The following is a 17,891-nucleotide window of genomic DNA, read 5'->3' as shown; positions in this document are numbered from 1 at the left end:
ACACAAATACCTGTGTTAAAACAAATCTGGAATTTTTTTGTTGCTTTATAAATTTTAGTATACTTTGTTCTTTGTCTAGATACTGGATTCTCTAGAAGAGTAGAATGGATCAGTTCCAGCAAACAGCACAGATGAAAGCTACCTGCACGGTTTTAAATCAAATTCAAATACAATCACTGTAGATTAAATCCAACCTTGAAAATGCAAAATTTATGGAATTTGCATTTTTTTCAGGATGGACTGTGTAAAACTGCACAGTTTGTTATTATAGCATTACGTACTTATTCCACAATACCAGCATTGGACATTGCTTATTGTTCTCACTTTAGCATTGAAGCTCATTCAAGTGCCTTTCTTCTGATAAAGAGAATGAAATGCCATCTGTGTAGCACAACTTGATCATACCTTTTGATGGGGTGATTCTGCTCAGCAATGCATTGCCCAGATCGAGCTTCTGAATAGTGGCCAGACTGCTCCCAGGGCTAATGTTGCTCTTAATCTTTTTCAGGGGCACATGGGAAGAAGATCCAAAACAGTGGCCATCCATCTGTTTTTGCATTTCCTGACTGCCTGAATTAGCAATATCCTAGGTAGTCAGTTCTGTCACTCCAAAGGTGTGTTCACTTGTAATTGAGTACCATGCCATCTCAGCAGGCTTCTGAGCTCAGTTTTTTGGCGGAGCAAAGTTCAAGGGGAAGTCTAAGTGAGAGGCCAACACACAGCATCCATTTCTTCATGTCTGTATATCTTTTTCAATTCAGATTCAGACAAAATCTGCCATATGATTAAATTTCCTTCCAATTTTTTTACATGCTGTTTCTCATGCAGTTTGAATGTATGTCCTTATTAATTAGCAAGAGCTTATGAAAGGCAGAAATAAAATCCAAGAACAATGGAGATGAGTGTGAAACTAAGGTATAGAGGCTTTAGAACTGCTACAAACAAAGAAAACGGCCAGGAAAGAAGAAAAGCAAGCTCTCAGTAGTTTTAAAGTAGGGGAGAAAAAAATAAGGTTTGGGGAGGACACCACTTCCAGCAAGCCAAGTTTTCTTGGCTGAAGAGGAGCTGTTCTTCATCTTCAGCTAAGCCCAGCTTGTATTTAACAACCTAATTATTCTTGCTTAACAACCACAGCTCTCCATCTCAGCCCTTGGCCCTGTGCTGAATGCAGTTTGTTGCTCGCTGTCCAACACGTTTGCTGCAGCCTGAGGCTCTGCATTTTGACAAGACTCCTATGAGCCCTTCTGACCTTCCCAGTGTCATTGCAGGTGCTCAGACAATGGCTGTTCTGCACAAAAGAGAGCTGAGAGATGTAGGTAAGTGAGAAGTATACATGCTGGGGATTCTCTGCAAAGCTCTCTTTAAATTGAGCCCCATGGGGTGCAAGTACTTACCACCATGAGGCCAAGTCACCAGTAGAGTTTCTGAAATCTATAGTTTTAACATGAAGAGAGGAGCATATAAAAAATAAATTATAAGTCTTAATGAATGGCTGCTTTGAGTATGGATTATACATTGCTAGCAATATGCCAGTGTTTACAGCACATCATTAGCCTGTAAGAGCTGCAGCAATTGAACTTTTGTGCCTGTTTCAAAAGTGCCACGGTACAACATTTTAGTCGTTCTGTTGCAGTAACCACTGGTTGTTACAAATCCCTTCATGAATGCATTATGGAAAACTGGGGCAGAGTTCTTCACTAGCTAGCCAAGTGCATGCCTGCTGGGGCTTTGTACTAGAAAACAGTGAATAATGTTTTTAAAGCCAAAGTACAGTAGATGCCCATTTTACACATATAAGCATGTTACACGAAACTAATTTTCATTGAAGTACCCTGCTGCTATGTGAAATTTATATTGTTCTACAATGCAGAATTTATTTTTCAGGTTTTCCTTTAAGTGGGCTCATTCTTGTATTGCATTTCACCTGTTAGTGTCCTCAGAATAACTTACTTCAGTAAGTCTATTATCTTACTGAGTATTCATGTAAAAAGGTCTCATTGTACGTTTTGCTATGGTCTGGTGCACAGAAAATTTATTCTCAAAGGATGTACACTACATATATAATTCTACTCTGCTTTACTTATTGATGTTATTACAGGGAGAAAAATCATCCTGTTTGACATCCTAAAATATGGCTATTAGATGCAACACTACACAATATGCTATTGATGTTGCAACTTATCTAAGGGGATTATGATCTCTGCTTTCAGATGGAGCTGGAATTTTAGATTATAGTTATCCAAGACCTGCTGATCCACGTGATTCCTGTGAGATGTAATCCACATGGTTATTCTAAGTATTTATCTGTGTTTTGAATCAAGAGGAAACAATCTTATGGTGCACCTAATTGAGGTCACCATGACATTAATTACAGTGCACATAATAATTCCATTCTTTATGTATTTATTGAGAGAAAGACAACTAGATATAAAAGCTTTTATTTCTAGATCTGGAGATGAAAGTTACATCTCAACATTGACCACAAATAATGTGTGTATGTGCACACATACACAACAAATAAGTAAACAGAAGTTAGTAAGCAATATAACTAAAGTTGCAGACAACCTAACACCACCTCTTCCCACAAATCCCATGGAAAATGATCATTGTCTATCTAGGCAACACCTTACTGTGAATTTTGTGTTTCATAGATAAACTGATACCATTTTTAACATTGTTTGTTTCTGTTATTACAATATTTTCTTTACAATTATGGCACAAGGAATGAAGAGAAATTGGAAAAGCACAATTTTAGCCTGGGAGGAGAGGAATAAAGAAATTGAGACTTATCTTCATGTTGACAGGTAAGGACCACTTGGAAAATCTACACATAGGTGCAAAAATCTGGAATCCTAAATATGGTGTAATACAGCACTTGACCTGAGACATTTCAAATGCTTGAATGAGCTGAAAAACCAAATGCATTCATTCAGTGTTATACAGTGAAATCTCTGCTAAGTTATTTTGAAATCTGTGCAATGCAGGTGCTGTAAGACGTATTAGTACCACAGAAGTGATACATGGCAATAGCTTTTGCATTTTCCTCAAAACCCCCACATCTTTGCCACAGACCATAAATGAGCATTTGGTACCTTTTCTAGCACTCCTGGTAAAGGCAGATTAGAGTCAGGAGCAGAGAAGGAAGATGGTTGCAATGATTAACCTGTTTGGCCTGCCACCTAAGAGACTTCTGATATAAAATATTGCTTGAGCTTTTAAAACAAATAACTGTAATTTTCATTTAATTGATTTTTGACCTTGCACTGCAATTATTCAATGGTAATTTACCTGAGCATAGACGAACAGCAGCTGCATGTAAACTGTGAAGAAAAATGCTGTAAAAAAGATCTGTGTAGCAGAGAAAGAATGCATTCATTACAGGTTAGCTTACATTTGTGCAGTAGCCAGCTGAAGACCGTTTTCTTTTCCTGCAATGCAATTATCAAAGGCAACATAATTCACAAGGAAAACTTTGAGAAACATATGGAAGTCTTTGCTATGCAAACAATAAAAATCCTTGCTTGAAAACAGTTCTATTGCTTTGTTTTTAGGACTGTTTTTATTATTTATTACAAGACCCAGGAGTGTGCTTGGGATTTCAGAGAACAAAGAGGAATAGGAGGTTTCCACCCTGAGCAGCTCATAGCCCAGGAGAATTAAGAAAACATTAATGCATAGGAGGGCAAATTTTGTTCTTTGTCCAAAACAGGCATAGTTTAATAATGAGGTGACTCAAATTCTGTGCTCAAACTTCAACCTATGATTTTGGAACTAAGAAATATTTTCTATTAACTATTCAACACTATTCGCATTTCTTAATGATCTGAATATATTGTTTTAGATTGAACATGGAGTATTGTAGTAAGAACTACTGTTGCTCTTGATAATATCATAGAATCATAAAGTTCTTTGAGTTTGAAGAAACTCATATAGGCCACCTGGTCCAACTCCCCCCAGTGAATAGGAGCACCTACAGCTAGATCAAGTTGCTCAGAGCCCCATCCAGCCTGTCCTTGAATGTCTGCATGGATGGGGTACTCATCACCTCCCTGGGCAGCCCATTCCAGTGCCTCACTACCGTTACTGTAAAAATACTTACTCCTTATAACCAACCTAAATCTCCCTTCCTTCTTTTATTTTGAGATCATGTCCACTTGTCCTATCACAAGAAACCCCTCTAAAGAGTCTGTCCCCTTCTATCTACAGTCACAATAATCTAGATTGCAATGTTTCCCAGGATTTTGCACAAGAGAGGGTTGTTTTTAACCATTGTAATAATACGGTTATAAAATGTGGAGAATTGTCATTCTCTTCACTAAGATGTAAAGAATGTCTTTTGCAGAATAAATAGGAGTAGAAAGGAGGAAAATGTGAGCAGTTCTAGCCTTGAGTTTCTGCTCCTCCAGGCATAGAACAGCAGTCAGTGCTAGTTAAGGAAAACATTATTTTCCTATCAGATAAATTGTAAATCAGCCCTCCAGGTCTTGAGCCATTCTGACTTTATTCTTACACTTTAGCCCACTTCAGGAATATCCTAGCATATCTTCATTGGAAACTGGAAAAAGAATAAAACACTTCATTGCAAAAAGTAAAAAAATTCTTAAATTCAGCTACATAAATCATAACCCTGACTTGAATGAACCTCTTGAAATTATCTGATAAAGAATTCAGTGATACCCTTGAAACCAGCTGTCTGTCACAAGCCCACAATCTCTGTGGAGTGGAATAGAATTTGGAGAATGGGAATTGCAGGATTAATTGATAATTGACCTTGATGCTTAGGTACTACCAATGTCCCATTTTCAGATTTGCTACCAAGATGACAAGTATTGTCATGTGTGTACTGGTGAGAAGAGCTGTATGCAAGGTCTTTCATTCAACCTTCCCCTTCCCCCTCCCCTCAGGAGATGAGCTGCACAAAAATTACCTATGGTTTATATTCCCACTACGAGTGGTGGCAGCATGTATGAGGAGTCCTTATGATTTGTGTCCCATATTTAATCAAGGGGCCAAATGTGCCAATAACACACTGTTTAACTGCAGCTTCTCTGTTTGGATACTGGATGACACTCCTTGCTGTGCTCATAGCATTCACATTTGAAGCATCTTGGTTAGAAGTTAGAAAGTTGGTTCCTGGCCATATATCAGTTGCGAGTTGTCCTAGCAATGACAGCAAAAGAAGGCAAGAGCAGTCAAGCTGGCACAACAAGAAAAATGAGCTTGTGAGAAATATTAATTCCTCCTCCTTGGTTACATCCTGCCTCAAATAAGCTTTCCATAAGCATGACAGTGGTTGAGTATTTGACATTTACAGCTCCCACTATGTTTATACCAGATGAGATAAAGCTAAGGGGTTCTGAGTTTGTGGTAAGGAAACAGATGAAACAAAATTGAAGGGTGAGGTCTGAGCACAAAGCAAAGAAAGACAATGTAGATACATCTTTTTTAGAAACGACAATTTCTGAAGAAAGAGAAAGGGCTCTTTAAAAAGCACAGGTCCCATGAGAAGGGGAATCAGAGAACAGGACCAGATTGTAGTGTCTCTGCAACTTTTTCTTCAAGTATTCAAAAAATGCATCCTGCTAACAATGATGCATAGAGCTGAGATAAAAGGCCTCCACGGAATCTTTATATATACATATATATATGTATATTAGCACAGAGTAATACATAAGGTGTTAAGATTTTCAGGGCAAGTCATGAAGATCAATGAATGGTCTTATAGCAACCATCCATCTAGGAAATTATTCATTGGTGATACACAAAGAAGTAATTGCAACTAAGTAAGACAGCTAGCTCAAAAAACAGAACACAGAGTGGACAAAATTAAGTCACAGAATACCAGCTGCAGATATACATGAGAAATGAATGTTGCCAAGAGATGGAAAATGGATGTCACAGAATCTTCCCAGACAAGACAGACGAGCAAAGTACAAGGCAGAGAAAAATGGCACGTGCTCTCTTACTCCATCAGTCATTTGGTATCAGCAGCTGCTACTACTAATATGATGTTATTGGTGTTATGTACAATCAAAGTTTCATATTTTCAGTTGGTTTTCAGCATAAGACAGAGCTTCTGTTTAAAAGAGAAATGTGCACTCATTAGGGTTGCTGGGACTGCGCTGCGGCAGAGCGCTGTGCAGAGGTTGCTTCTGGGCTTCTGGAGGAGCTGCCGCATGTTGGAGCAGAGCATGGAACTGGTGAATTAATTTGTGTTTTGAAAATATTCTCCGCAGGATCACTCATCAAACATGGACCTTGTTTGCACAGAAATAGGCAGCAGTCATCAGCCCTGGATCTCCATACACTTCACAAAACTAGGCAGATGCTGTTCTCTCTGTGCTGCTGTTTGCTGTACGAGTAGTCAGAGTTTGTTGGTATAAACCCACATATGATTAATGAGAAATTTATGAGGAAAAGCACGGGAAGAAGTGTCAACATGAGGGAATTCCAAATGGAATTCAGCGGCTCAGAAAGTATTGGGTTTTTTTCCCAATTATACCAGTTGATCAAATGAAGTATATTACCTCTAAATAAAATGTAGCTATCTTGCCTATCTTGGAGAAATAAAACAACAGTACCTCATATTTGGGTGCTACTAATTATATACATGTGCATAAGCATATTTACATGCATATGGAATCATAGTTTCTCACCTGCAATCAGTTGGGTCCCAGCTGTATGCTCTAGAAAGCAAACACAGAACTAGACATAGTTTCTAAAAGAAAAATCCTGCAGTCTCAATGGGAACATTAATGTGCCCAATTTACAAGCTCAGAAGGCATCTGGAACACGTTCCCTTTGTTTCCTGCAAAGAGATAAAAATAAAACAACCTGTAGTTTATGAATGTCTGAGATATATAACTGTAAAAGAGTTTCATGAAGTAATTCTGTGAATCCACATTCTCTTGAGCTGCTGCTGCTTCTGCTTAAAGGTTTCCAGTAATGAATAAGTGCAAGTGAGCAGGTCAGGAAATATGGCTGTAAGGAAGTCTGGAGGTAAATCTGCCTCGCTGCCCACCTGGATGTGATGTGAGGTGACTGAGTGACTGATTCAGTATGCCCAAGCATGAGTAAAAGAACATTCTGATTCAATATGATTGCAAAGATAAAAGATCATGTGTGTAAATGATTATCTCACTGGCTGTACAAGTAGAAGATGAAGTGAAAAGACAGGAGTAAATAAAGAAAAATGGGAAAATCTGAAATGCAAAATAAGTGGTGGAGAAGAATGGTCCCAGATGGCCCATTTCTGATAATCAATGGGAAATCTATATCAGTAATTTACTTCTAAGAAGGAAAGACACCATTGCATTAATTTAATGTTGCCTGCACCAAACTCATCCCCAAGATTAAACAAGTTAAATGGCAGCGTGAAGAGTAATTGTGAGCAGCTATTACTATTAAACTATTTTTGATAGGACTTTCTCAAATCATTGAAGCATAGAATCATTAAGGTTGGAGAAGACCACCAAGATCACCTGGTCCAGTCTTCAACCCATTCCCACCATGCCCACTAACCGTGCCCCTCAGTGCCACATCTCCATGGTTCTTGAACAGCTGCAGGGACAGTGACTCCACCACCTTCCTGGGCATGCTGTGCCAGTGATTCCACACTCTTTTTGAGAAGATTTTTTTTCTAATGTGGAGACTTTCCTGACTCTTCTAAAGTGACTTTGCAAATAGGCATGCAGGACACATGCAAAGGGGCTGGCTCTTCCAGCAATCTTTGCAATATGTCTTCTACGTTCTGACAGGAACGCTTTGAAGGAGAATGAGGGAAATATTGGAGGTAAAACACCTCCTTCTGCCAGGGAATCGCTAGATGTACAAGCTCATTTATTTAATAATATATATTCAATTTCAAATTACTTAGTTACTGTAAATTACTGTATTTTTTGCTGCATCTAGAACATCCACTTGTGGGTGGAGGGCATTAGAGTTATAAAATTCCACTGAATTCATCAGCCATTTTGCTCTCTGTTGTCATGAGAGAAACTGCAACAAAAGGCAAAGCAGCAGCAAATAAAACACTCTGACACAGTCATCTACCTGAGGGAAGTGTAAAGATAGTCCACAAGACAACTCATCTACCTGACAGATTGAACAGGAACAGAATGGCTGAAGTATCGCAACTTGCAGAGGGCAGTTACTTTGGATAAAACTAGAGCCCTGCTTTGTATGTGAATGTAATGGCAGAGTTACCTTCCAACTGTTCCACCCTCCCTGCATGGGATTTATAAGACTACAACAACAACAACAGAAAGCATAAATGTACGTGTGTGTGCCTGTTCATCCCTCTATCTCAATGTAACAGAAAACAGTTAATAAGTAAATAACTAAGATATTCCTGCTTGATTATTTTTTGTAATGCTCTGAAAGAGACACTATCTTCAGCAGCTTCCTTCACATTCAGTTTGATGGGAGTTAGATACTTTTCTTTGAAGTTATAACAAGATTATACTTATATTAATCTCGTTGTTTTGTGGGGTTCTGGGGTTTTTTTGTACCTCACCAATTTTTAATACTTTGTAAAGTACTAATTTTTTCAGGGCATTAAAATCTGTAATAATAATCCTTTCCTGGTTCAGAAAGACTAAAAACATTCTCTTACATATCTGTATATAGATGCCATTGTGATATTCCAAAATTATGGAAATACATTCATGGGTACACATATAGTAAAACATCTAGTTTTCCCCCATTGCTAGCTGAAGGTGCATGTGGATTGAGCTATATACAGGATTTGATTGGTACTTTAGATTATTGTTTTGATAGAGAGCTGAACTAGAAGAAAATCCTGCCTGACTCAGGGCAATGGCATGCTCTCTCAATGAAAGACAGTAAGAGCAGCTGACATTACATACAATAAACCTCCTGTTACTGTCACAATTGACAGTCATGTTTTTTTGGAGTGGGAACATTATCCTTATCTCTTGGGTAGAAATACTGTGTTTTTACTGATTATGTGCTTATGAAATTTGAAAAGATTAGCGATCATAAATTTAATATTAAAATACTGTGTGTGAAATTAGACAAGAGGCAGCTACTCCCTAAGTAGCTTCCAAAGTTAGAAGTAGCAATGACAATAATGACTCAGGAATAAATTCTGAAGTCACTGTGTCATCTTTTTCTTTCCTCTAACATTTACACCACATATCTGCTTAAGACAATAATACAAAAAACCTACTCTTCTCACTTTGGAACAGTAGTAAAATTGGAAAAAAAATATTTCATAGAGTCATAGAATGGCTTGGGTTGGAAGGAACTTCAAGGATCATCAAATTCCAACCCCCCTGCCACAAGCAAGGCCACCAACCTCCAGAGCTGGTACTAGACCAGGCTGCCCATGGTCCCATTCAACCTGTCCTTGAACACCTCCAGGGACAGAGCATCCACAGCCTCTCTGGGCAGCCTGTTCCAGCACCTCACCACTCTTTCTGTAAAGAACTTCCCCTTGACATGCAATCTATTCCTTCCCTCCTCAAAGTATTTCCAGTATTTTTTCAGTGTCACCAGTGTTAGTCTGGCAGGAAACTTTCTGATGTGGTCCCTTCCAACTAGGAGAAATAAGGTCTGCACACTGGCTAAGGTAAACTTTGAAGAAACAGAGAGCAGCAAGGGTAGATCCTCTCTGGTTGCTGTATGCCACTTTGCACAGCCTCAGCAAAGGCCATGAGGATGGTTTACTTCATGGAACCATGTTTTTCACCTTCTGAGTCCAGGCAACAGGGCCACTATTCAAAGAATGCTATATAAAGCTGTGTGTTAGTGACACAATGACTCCTCTACCTTCTTTCTCTTCTCTGTCACATCCCAGAAATGAAGTCAACAGGCAGCTAACAGTCCTCTGCTTAAAAATGTCTGCAGATATCTCTGAAAACTACCCAGAAAAGTGGTTTAGAAGGAGTGGTTCAGAAGGAGTAAAACATTCTAGCTGACTTATTTTTGACACTAATGCTGAAAGTCTCCTACTAATTCATTCTGAAGGAGATTGCAGATGGGATCATTCTGTTGTCACATTTGTTGGTCAGTGAAAGAGGAAGCAATGTAGGAACAATAAATTGTAAAGGGCCATGTGATTGCATAATTGGTTTTTGTATTATAATTCTGGTTGTCTGCTGTTTAATGGCCAGGTTCCCCTTCCACTCAAGTTCACAGGGCTTTTCTGCTGATTTTGGTTTTACAGATTCTTAACTTGTTCTTTACTTATATGATGATTTTGGATTTTATATAATGTCTGTCAATTGGTGTTTCAGCAAATTCTTGGTGATCCATCAAAAAGGCCAATAGGCTTTTACCATCTTGTCAGCTATTTTAATAGCTTCCTTTATTTTAGAGTATTGAAGTTCACAGATAGATAGTAATTTTTCCCTCTCCCTTTGTTGACAGTGGGGACTCTTGTACGAAGTTTTAAATCATGCCCTAGACTATGCAGCTTTATTAAAGCTCAGTCTGCAGAGAAAGCAATTATGTCACCTTATGTGGGACTTTTCCCTCTGTCTCTTGCACTCTCTGATGATCTTACAGAGAAAATAATTTATGAGACATTAAGAGTCAAAACAAGCCCTCAGAGATGCAAAGGAGGACTGGGACTTGCAATTAGACATTACATTATGTGAGTGTAACTAATCACAGAGGTAGCTTTCCTCACCAGCAGTAAGACATGACCAGAATTGTTGAGGCTGTGGGTGTGCAGAGCAGGAAAGTCAGACACCTCATGTGTCATTTGAAGTACTCATCTCTATATTCCGGATTAAGAAGACAGAGAGGAAAAGAGATCTTTTTCCAGTTCTTAAATAACAAGTCATAGACAGACAGACAGGAAGCTGCAGGAGGTGTAGAGATGGAATTCCTGAGTCTGTGTTTAACAGATTCTCATCTGTCACCTTACATCCTGACCAGATCAGTTCTGACTAACAGTACAAACCTTATGTATAGTTGGTGGCCTGCCTGAAAACTGCTGATTTAGGAGGCAACAGTCCTTTGTCTCACCATATCTCTTTTATGGATGTTAGCATCACAGCAAACAGGATATGAAATCTGCTTTTGGACTTCCTCTTTACTACATGTAAGAGGACAGCAGGAGCAAATTCATACCGTCAAGCACTCTCTGTTTATGCCATAAGAAAACACTTTGACATTTTAGATTACATTTCGTAAAAGTCGCGCCGTGCAAATGATATTGAAATACCATTTGGTTTCCTCTGTGCTGTGATTCAACGTTGCTTTGTCAGAAATAAACCCATTCTGGGAGCTTCTTATTCTTTGTGAATGTCCTGTGGCAGAGATGACACTTAGTGGTGTTTTGTTGAAAAGCATACTTAGGGTTCTTTCTTTGTTTGTTAATAGCTATTTCTCGACTGTGAAGTCAGGAGACATCCAGCAAAGACCAAATCCAAGCCTAAGTCCGTTCATGAACAGGATTAGCAGAATAAGTACAGAACTGGAACTTCTGTCCGAATTATTTTCCTACTAATTGATGGGATGATGTTAAATAGCTCACTGAAATGTTTTCCTTTATTCCATACTGGGCTGGGAAGATGAATTTTTAATTGCATTTGATAATGTGATTGAAAATTGCAGAAGAGAAAAAAACGTTATCAGCAGCCAATGCTTAAACAAAATGTAGTAGAGGTTGCAGAACTATTGTCTATGAAACTGCATGCTATGCAGACTGGATTTTTGCAGCAAAGGCACAAATTCCCCCCAAAAGCCAACACTTGGGGGGCTCTACTGGAGGCTGCTAATGAGCAGACCCCTCTTAGAATTCCAGAGGCAAAGCCAGCCTGGGCTCCTCTGCTTCTTTCACTCTTTATTGAATAGTGGGAGTCACATCTACAAGGCACGGCACGTAGATTAGTGTGGGCTTTCTCAAATTCTTTGAAGCTGTAAAGCGTAATTTGAGATTTAAAGTGCAATTTGAGTGCTAATAAATATTTTTCTGTGCCGTTCTTGAAGTGGGTTATTGAAACTTTTCTCTGGGCCTTTGGGATCTTGAAGAGCAGTCACTTAGAGATGGAAAAGATCGATGATACCTGTAGCAGTATTTCACTGAGGGAATAATTAGTAACATACAGCTTGAAAAAAATGGCACTCACCACTTCCTGCTCTGCCAGGAGCCAAAGGGAATCCAGAGAAATCACCTCAGTGAGAGCACTGCTCTGGAGCAGAAAGCTTCATCCAAGGGGGAGAGTATCTCTTGTGTGCATCTGAGTCTTGCAGCACTCCAGTTTTCTCAGGGTGACCTTCCATGATGTGAAGGCAATGGGGAAATCCCACCAATGGTGGAAGATTTATTCCAGAATTTTTAAGGGGGCTTAAAGGAGCATCTCCAACAAAGAGGGAGAGACCTGTACTCGCTGTCCTTGCCTGGAGTGCACTTCCAGAGTGCATCAACAAAGCAGGTGAATCACAGGCAATTGCATGGCTATTAGGGCAGCCTCTGGGCTTTGCTGCTGCAGTAATATCACAGGGTTTTTTGAATGTACAGCTGGAGCATGAGCTTTCCTGCTTTGCATCCCAGAGCATCACCTGGCATAGAACTTGGTACTTGCCAAAGGGAAAAGTTCCAAATGGCTCAGAGGGGTCAGCAAGGGACAGCAGAGCCTGACAGAACAGGTGATGACACCTTGCCCGAACAAAACCATGACACAGGGATGGGCAAGGTGTCTCCTCTTATGCTGTGCTATCACAGTGATAGGACATAATGCCAATTCACACCATTCTGCCAAGGTTAAAACAGGTCATGGCTCTGAATTAGGATGCTGCTCAAACATCTTTCCAATCTGCAACTTTTCTAAAAAAAAAACTAACACCATTTCATGTACTACCAATGTGCATAGTATTTAATAAGGTACTTAACTAGGTGTATGTAAATGCATCCCCTATGAGCTTATCTTGGCCAACAAATTATACCCTAAGTAGAGGAGTCACACACATTGCACTAGCCTATAACACATCCCTGACAGAGGCTGCACTTCTGGCAGGAGCACACTATTTGCCTGCACTCTGTGAAGTGTATGGACACCATGCAGCAGGGCCTGCACTGCACCTCTGCTCCAGTCAGCAGCACAGTCCCACTGTTTGGTGGCACTAGGGCTGAGAGCAGCTTCCAAACCTACAATAAGCAAATCTGACTGCAGATCTCAAACTAAGTCAGATGTAACTTCTCTCCCTGGGGATGTTTTCTACGCACATACAACAATACTTCCAGCTGAGAAAGCCATTCCCAGCGTGCCTCTTTAATAGAAGGAAGTTAGCACTAAATACTTCAGAGTGCGAACCCCCATTCTGCTTAGCAAAGCTCCGTTTTCCTGTTTTAAATTCAGAGCTTCAGCTCTCTTGATCCAGGAGGTTAAATACTTCAAATCACATCAGTGCCCTAAGATGGTGAAGGGCCAGCTCAACAATGATGACTGCAAGTTGAAACATTAAGAATGCAAATTATCAGCCAAGTGACAACTGTTAAGCTGTATTACAGAGCGTGCTGTTTCTGCTTAGCAGGAACGCACATAGATGCTCCTGTGAATTATTTTTTAAGAGTGGTGGGAGGGGGATGGCATGGATCAAAGTAAAGGGAAAGTATTTGTTCTCTTGTCCATTCATTTGCAGTTTTGAAAACAAGCTGCAGTATCACCTCAGGAATCTGCAGCTGAAATTCGTCATTAGGCAGTGTCCTCACTAATAACTACAGGATGCTGAGGAGTAAGGAAAAATTATTAAAAGAAGCTTTGGTTCAATAATCAATATGTTGTGTAATATCAGTTCTCTGTGTTAGACAGTCTAATACATTCTGTGAGTTGTAGGTGGCATATTATAGGATTTAAAGGTAATGGCCTATGGCTACTGGCTGTCTGCTGATGCATCATAAATACATTGCACTGATAGAGCTTGCTCAAGTACTTTTGTATGTGACATTGATTTCATCTCTTCTGTCAAGAAAAAAACTTTCTAGAAATTCTGTTAGATGTGATTAAGAGATTTTTTACAAAGTCAACAGCCAGTGTGGAAGTACCTCACAGTCAGAAACCCAACTGAATGTATATACAGTAATATTTTATAGCAAAATCATTGCTTTGAAATTCACAGATCCAAATACCCACCTGGCACAACTCAGTCAGAGCCAGGCTTTGTTAATGTCCAGAACTAGTAATCATTGTCTCCAAGTGCAACAAGAGATTATTTTGTGCTCTTGTATGGAAAATAGTGATACAGAACTACTGCTGACATCACACTACCATATATATATATTGCAACTTACCTTGCTGTTCTTTTCCTGATGTAAACTATGCATTCCAAATAGAATGATTCTCTGGTGAATTATTTATTATAGTGCAAACTATCTTGTAACGTATGATGCTTTTTCTCTTGTTATAAGCAGTGCTGGTTTTTATTTGTTTTATTATTATTATTATTATTGTTTGTTTGTTTGTTTGTTTATTTTTATAAAAACACTGGAGTCCTGGAGTAGCCCATTATTTTTTGAGACACTTACTTTGGAAATGGCCCCTATAGACTGCCCTATCTAAAAAATATCTTTATTTGCCTTAGTACTTGAAACACATATTTTCCTTGGCATTTTGAGTAACAAGTTCTGTGAGATAAAGCACAGTGAAGATCATTTGCAGAAGCATCTGGAATTCATCTGTGTAAGCAGTAAGTATAGACATGTAGAAGATAATGCTTCTAAAATGATTATTCATTTTCTTGATTTAATAAAGGTTTATAGAACTCCAGATTCAAGTTAATGTGGCTCTGAAACAACCAGTTGTATTTATAACATAAAGTAGCAACTAATCACAATCTCTCATTTACTGTACCTCAAAGTACTTTACAAAGGAGGTAAATATCATTATCCCTAATTTATGAATGGCACAACTGGCAGACAGAGAAGTATGACCAAGCACCTTCCAACTTTTTCATTAAGCTATTATAGACTTTCCAAAACTGAGATCGCACATACCAGCCAAGAAATTTACATCAAACACAGCTCAGTTGGAGGATGACAGATAAGTATAATATGCAAACATCTCATATTTCTAAAGCGGTTAATAAGGTACCATATGTGACATAGGTTTGCTGTTCTGCGTTACCAGTGGGGTTAGTCACCAGAAAGAGAGAGACCTCTACTATTGTGGAAAATGTTTCCTAATTCATGTCCAGAGGTGGGCCACATGAAATAGATTTGAAGTAAGTTACAGCTGCTGAATGTTGTGGGAGTGTAGAAATGCCCGAGCCTGAGGAGCCTGAAGTGACCCTTCTGAGGTTTTAAGTAATTTGTTCAGACAATAACAAACGTGTCATTGGAAGTTCCTTTAAGGAGTGATCATCTTCCTTCTTTGTGCTTTAATCTCCCCCTAGAAGCTCGAGTGCTTTTTGGAACGCCACCTTACACAGTTCCTGATATTCAGGTAATGCAACTTTGACTGTATAGACTGTAAAGTGATAATTTGGAGGAAGTCTGATAGGATTAAGGAAGTGTCTTTGCTGCCCCTAGCACATGAGTTAGCACTGAAACAATGTGATAACTGTATTTCCTGAGACAAAATAATAGAGATATTGGAATGATATCACCACCGTTTCCTACTGCACAAACATTATGATTGTTTCACGTGTTCTATTGAAATCTTAATGTCAAGTACTGTTTATTAAACAGTATTTTTAATTAGTAAACTAAAAATGAAGTTTCAGTTAATACAGAATTCTTCAACATTGCTATACAACGCTTCCAATTTCTGAGCACGATCGCCTATTTTTATCAAATCCTCCAGGTACATAGGGTGTGACAGGCTTTTTGAATTTCCCAAAACAATTTTGCCAGTGCACCTTCACCCTGATTTGGAACTTCCTTATTATTCCAGTCTCAGGCTTTTCTTGATGAGAAATGGCATGTTGTGCCAAATTGCACAGCAGTCTCTGCATCAGTAAGAGCACTGTAAAAATTAAACGCCTGTCATTTTCCATTTGAAACAAATAATATAATTTCCCACAAAATCAAGGCTGAGATTAATTTCCTTGAAGGTGGTTCAGAGTGGTCACTACACAGCAAGAGCACCGCTGGGCTGAGCCAGTGTTTGAATCGAAATGCCTCCAATACGGTTATGAGTGGAAGTGCAGCCCTGGATTGGAAAAGAAGGCCTAAAAAACATACATATGAAGGATTAATTGTTGTGTTTGCTGTGGAGAGCATAGGCCTGGAAATGGCATCCTGCGTCACTGTGTCCAGTCCCCTGCTGTCTTAGGCAACCACAACATACAATCCTTTTCATAAATTTATCAAGTTCCATCTTGAACCCAGTTAGGTTTCTTGCCCCCGATGGGAAGGCTGTTCCCAAGCCTCACTGTGCTGAGGGTTAGAAGTATTCTTCTAATTTCCAGCTCACATTTATTCATGGCCAATTCAGACCCATTTGTTCTTGTGCCAACATTGTTCTGTAGCTTAAATAGCTTTTCTCCCTCTCTTGTGTTTACCACCCCCGATGAACTTATAGAGAGCAGGCTGTCCCTTTGGCCTCTAGCTGTCATGCCATCCTGTTTGTACACGAGCTGCAATCCCCCTGAACAATGGATGAGCCATTGTTTTAGGGAGTCTAGCTGCAAATAAAAACAGCTCTCTGTCTTGCTGTCCGGGGATGGGCAACATCTATCACTCGATGTCAGGCGACACACCAAGCCCTCTGGAGCTCAAACACTACTCAAAACAGAAGTGTAACGTCATGAACCAGTGACAACGGAACATAATGGGGCTGCTTTAACGCATTTCCCCAGTTAGCCCTTGCTACTTTTGAGCATGGAAGAGCAAAAACTGTCAATTACGAGACAAACCTACTGGTCCACAATGGCTAGAAAGAGAAAACTACTGTCAGTAACTGGACTAAAGGAGTATTTTCAACAATGTCAGGAAAGGAGGAAAGCATATGCATGCCTTCAGACATAATGGGAATAACTAGCTAGAAAGCTAGTGTAAGGTGTATGTGAGCCAAGCACTTCTCTTAAGAAGGCTCCTCTGTGTGTGCCTAGCTTTGCTTGGTTACAGCTGTTAACATCCAGGAGGCAGCTTATGGAATTTTCTCAAGACCCCCCTGCAATTTTGATATGAAAGGCTAATCCTATTCCCTGACATATGCTAGAGCAATTTAAAAAGGTTCTGCCCCCTTGTATTTCTTGTTTATGTGTTTTTCCCATGCTTCCATGATTAGGAAATCTCAGAGTGTCATAACATAAATATCACTTTCTCAATGAGCAAGATTCAAATGGCAGCATGTTTTATGAAGGATTCAGGCTTATCTAGAGCTCTCTCCCTGTGCTTTTAATTATTACATCGTGTATATACATTGTAATATAAATATTATATTACATATTGTATAACATTGCATTATATCATATTATATGATGTGGTGTTTGTGGTAGGAGAATTAGGAATAATGGAATCTTCTGGCAAGGTCTCATAGCCAGGGATTGATGACCTTGTAATTCAGCTCTTGCTAGTATGGCTACAGTTGCTATTATATTCGTAAGCAACGTGCTCTCTTTCAGCTTCACTAAAATATCAGTCTTTCAGTCTTCTGTACCACAATGTTCAGAGGGCTCTTTACTATACTCATACTGGTCAGAAAATTCATCCATATTTTATTTTCAAGCCAAGAAATAGAATCTTGTGTGCTGCTCAGGGGAAAAAAAAAAAAATTGGACTTCAAAAAATTCTGTGTACTCTGAGCCAAACCCATGAAAAAATGGAAGGGCTAAACAAAGTTTCTAAATAAATGAATAAATAAATAAATAAAATTGACATAAGTTAATTGAAATGAAGTGACTTACAGCTGCAGATTTCTTCCTGCTCTTGTATTTAAAAAATGCTTTGTCCTGTCATTAATAGCTTTTTCTTGGTT

At 39.1% G+C, this 17,891-nt stretch overlaps 1 long non-coding RNA gene across 3 annotated transcripts in view; it reads left to right on the top strand.

Moving 5' to 3' along the window:
- The first annotated feature begins 785 nt into the window (after positions 1-785).
- The window catches only part of LOC107313129 (uncharacterized), a 60,843-nt gene continuing 43,737 nt past the window's right edge, over positions 786-17,891 (top strand). For all 3 annotated transcript variants that reach the window (XR_014945286.1, XR_004307092.2, XR_014945285.1), the window contains exons 1-2: positions 786-1,316; positions 2,723-2,804. This is a non-coding gene — a long non-coding RNA (uncharacterized LOC107313129). The remainder of the gene's footprint in view (positions 1,317-2,722; positions 2,805-17,891) is intronic.

Source organism: Coturnix japonica, chromosome 4 (genome assembly GCF_054131305.1).
Source record: "Coturnix japonica strain WE chromosome 4, WE-NBRP24, whole genome shotgun sequence".
In the NCBI taxonomy this organism is placed as follows: Eukaryota; Metazoa; Chordata; class Aves; order Galliformes; family Phasianidae; genus Coturnix; species Coturnix japonica.
The sequence above is the reverse complement of the archived record's forward strand: the minus strand, read 5'-3'. Positions and strand labels throughout refer to the sequence as shown.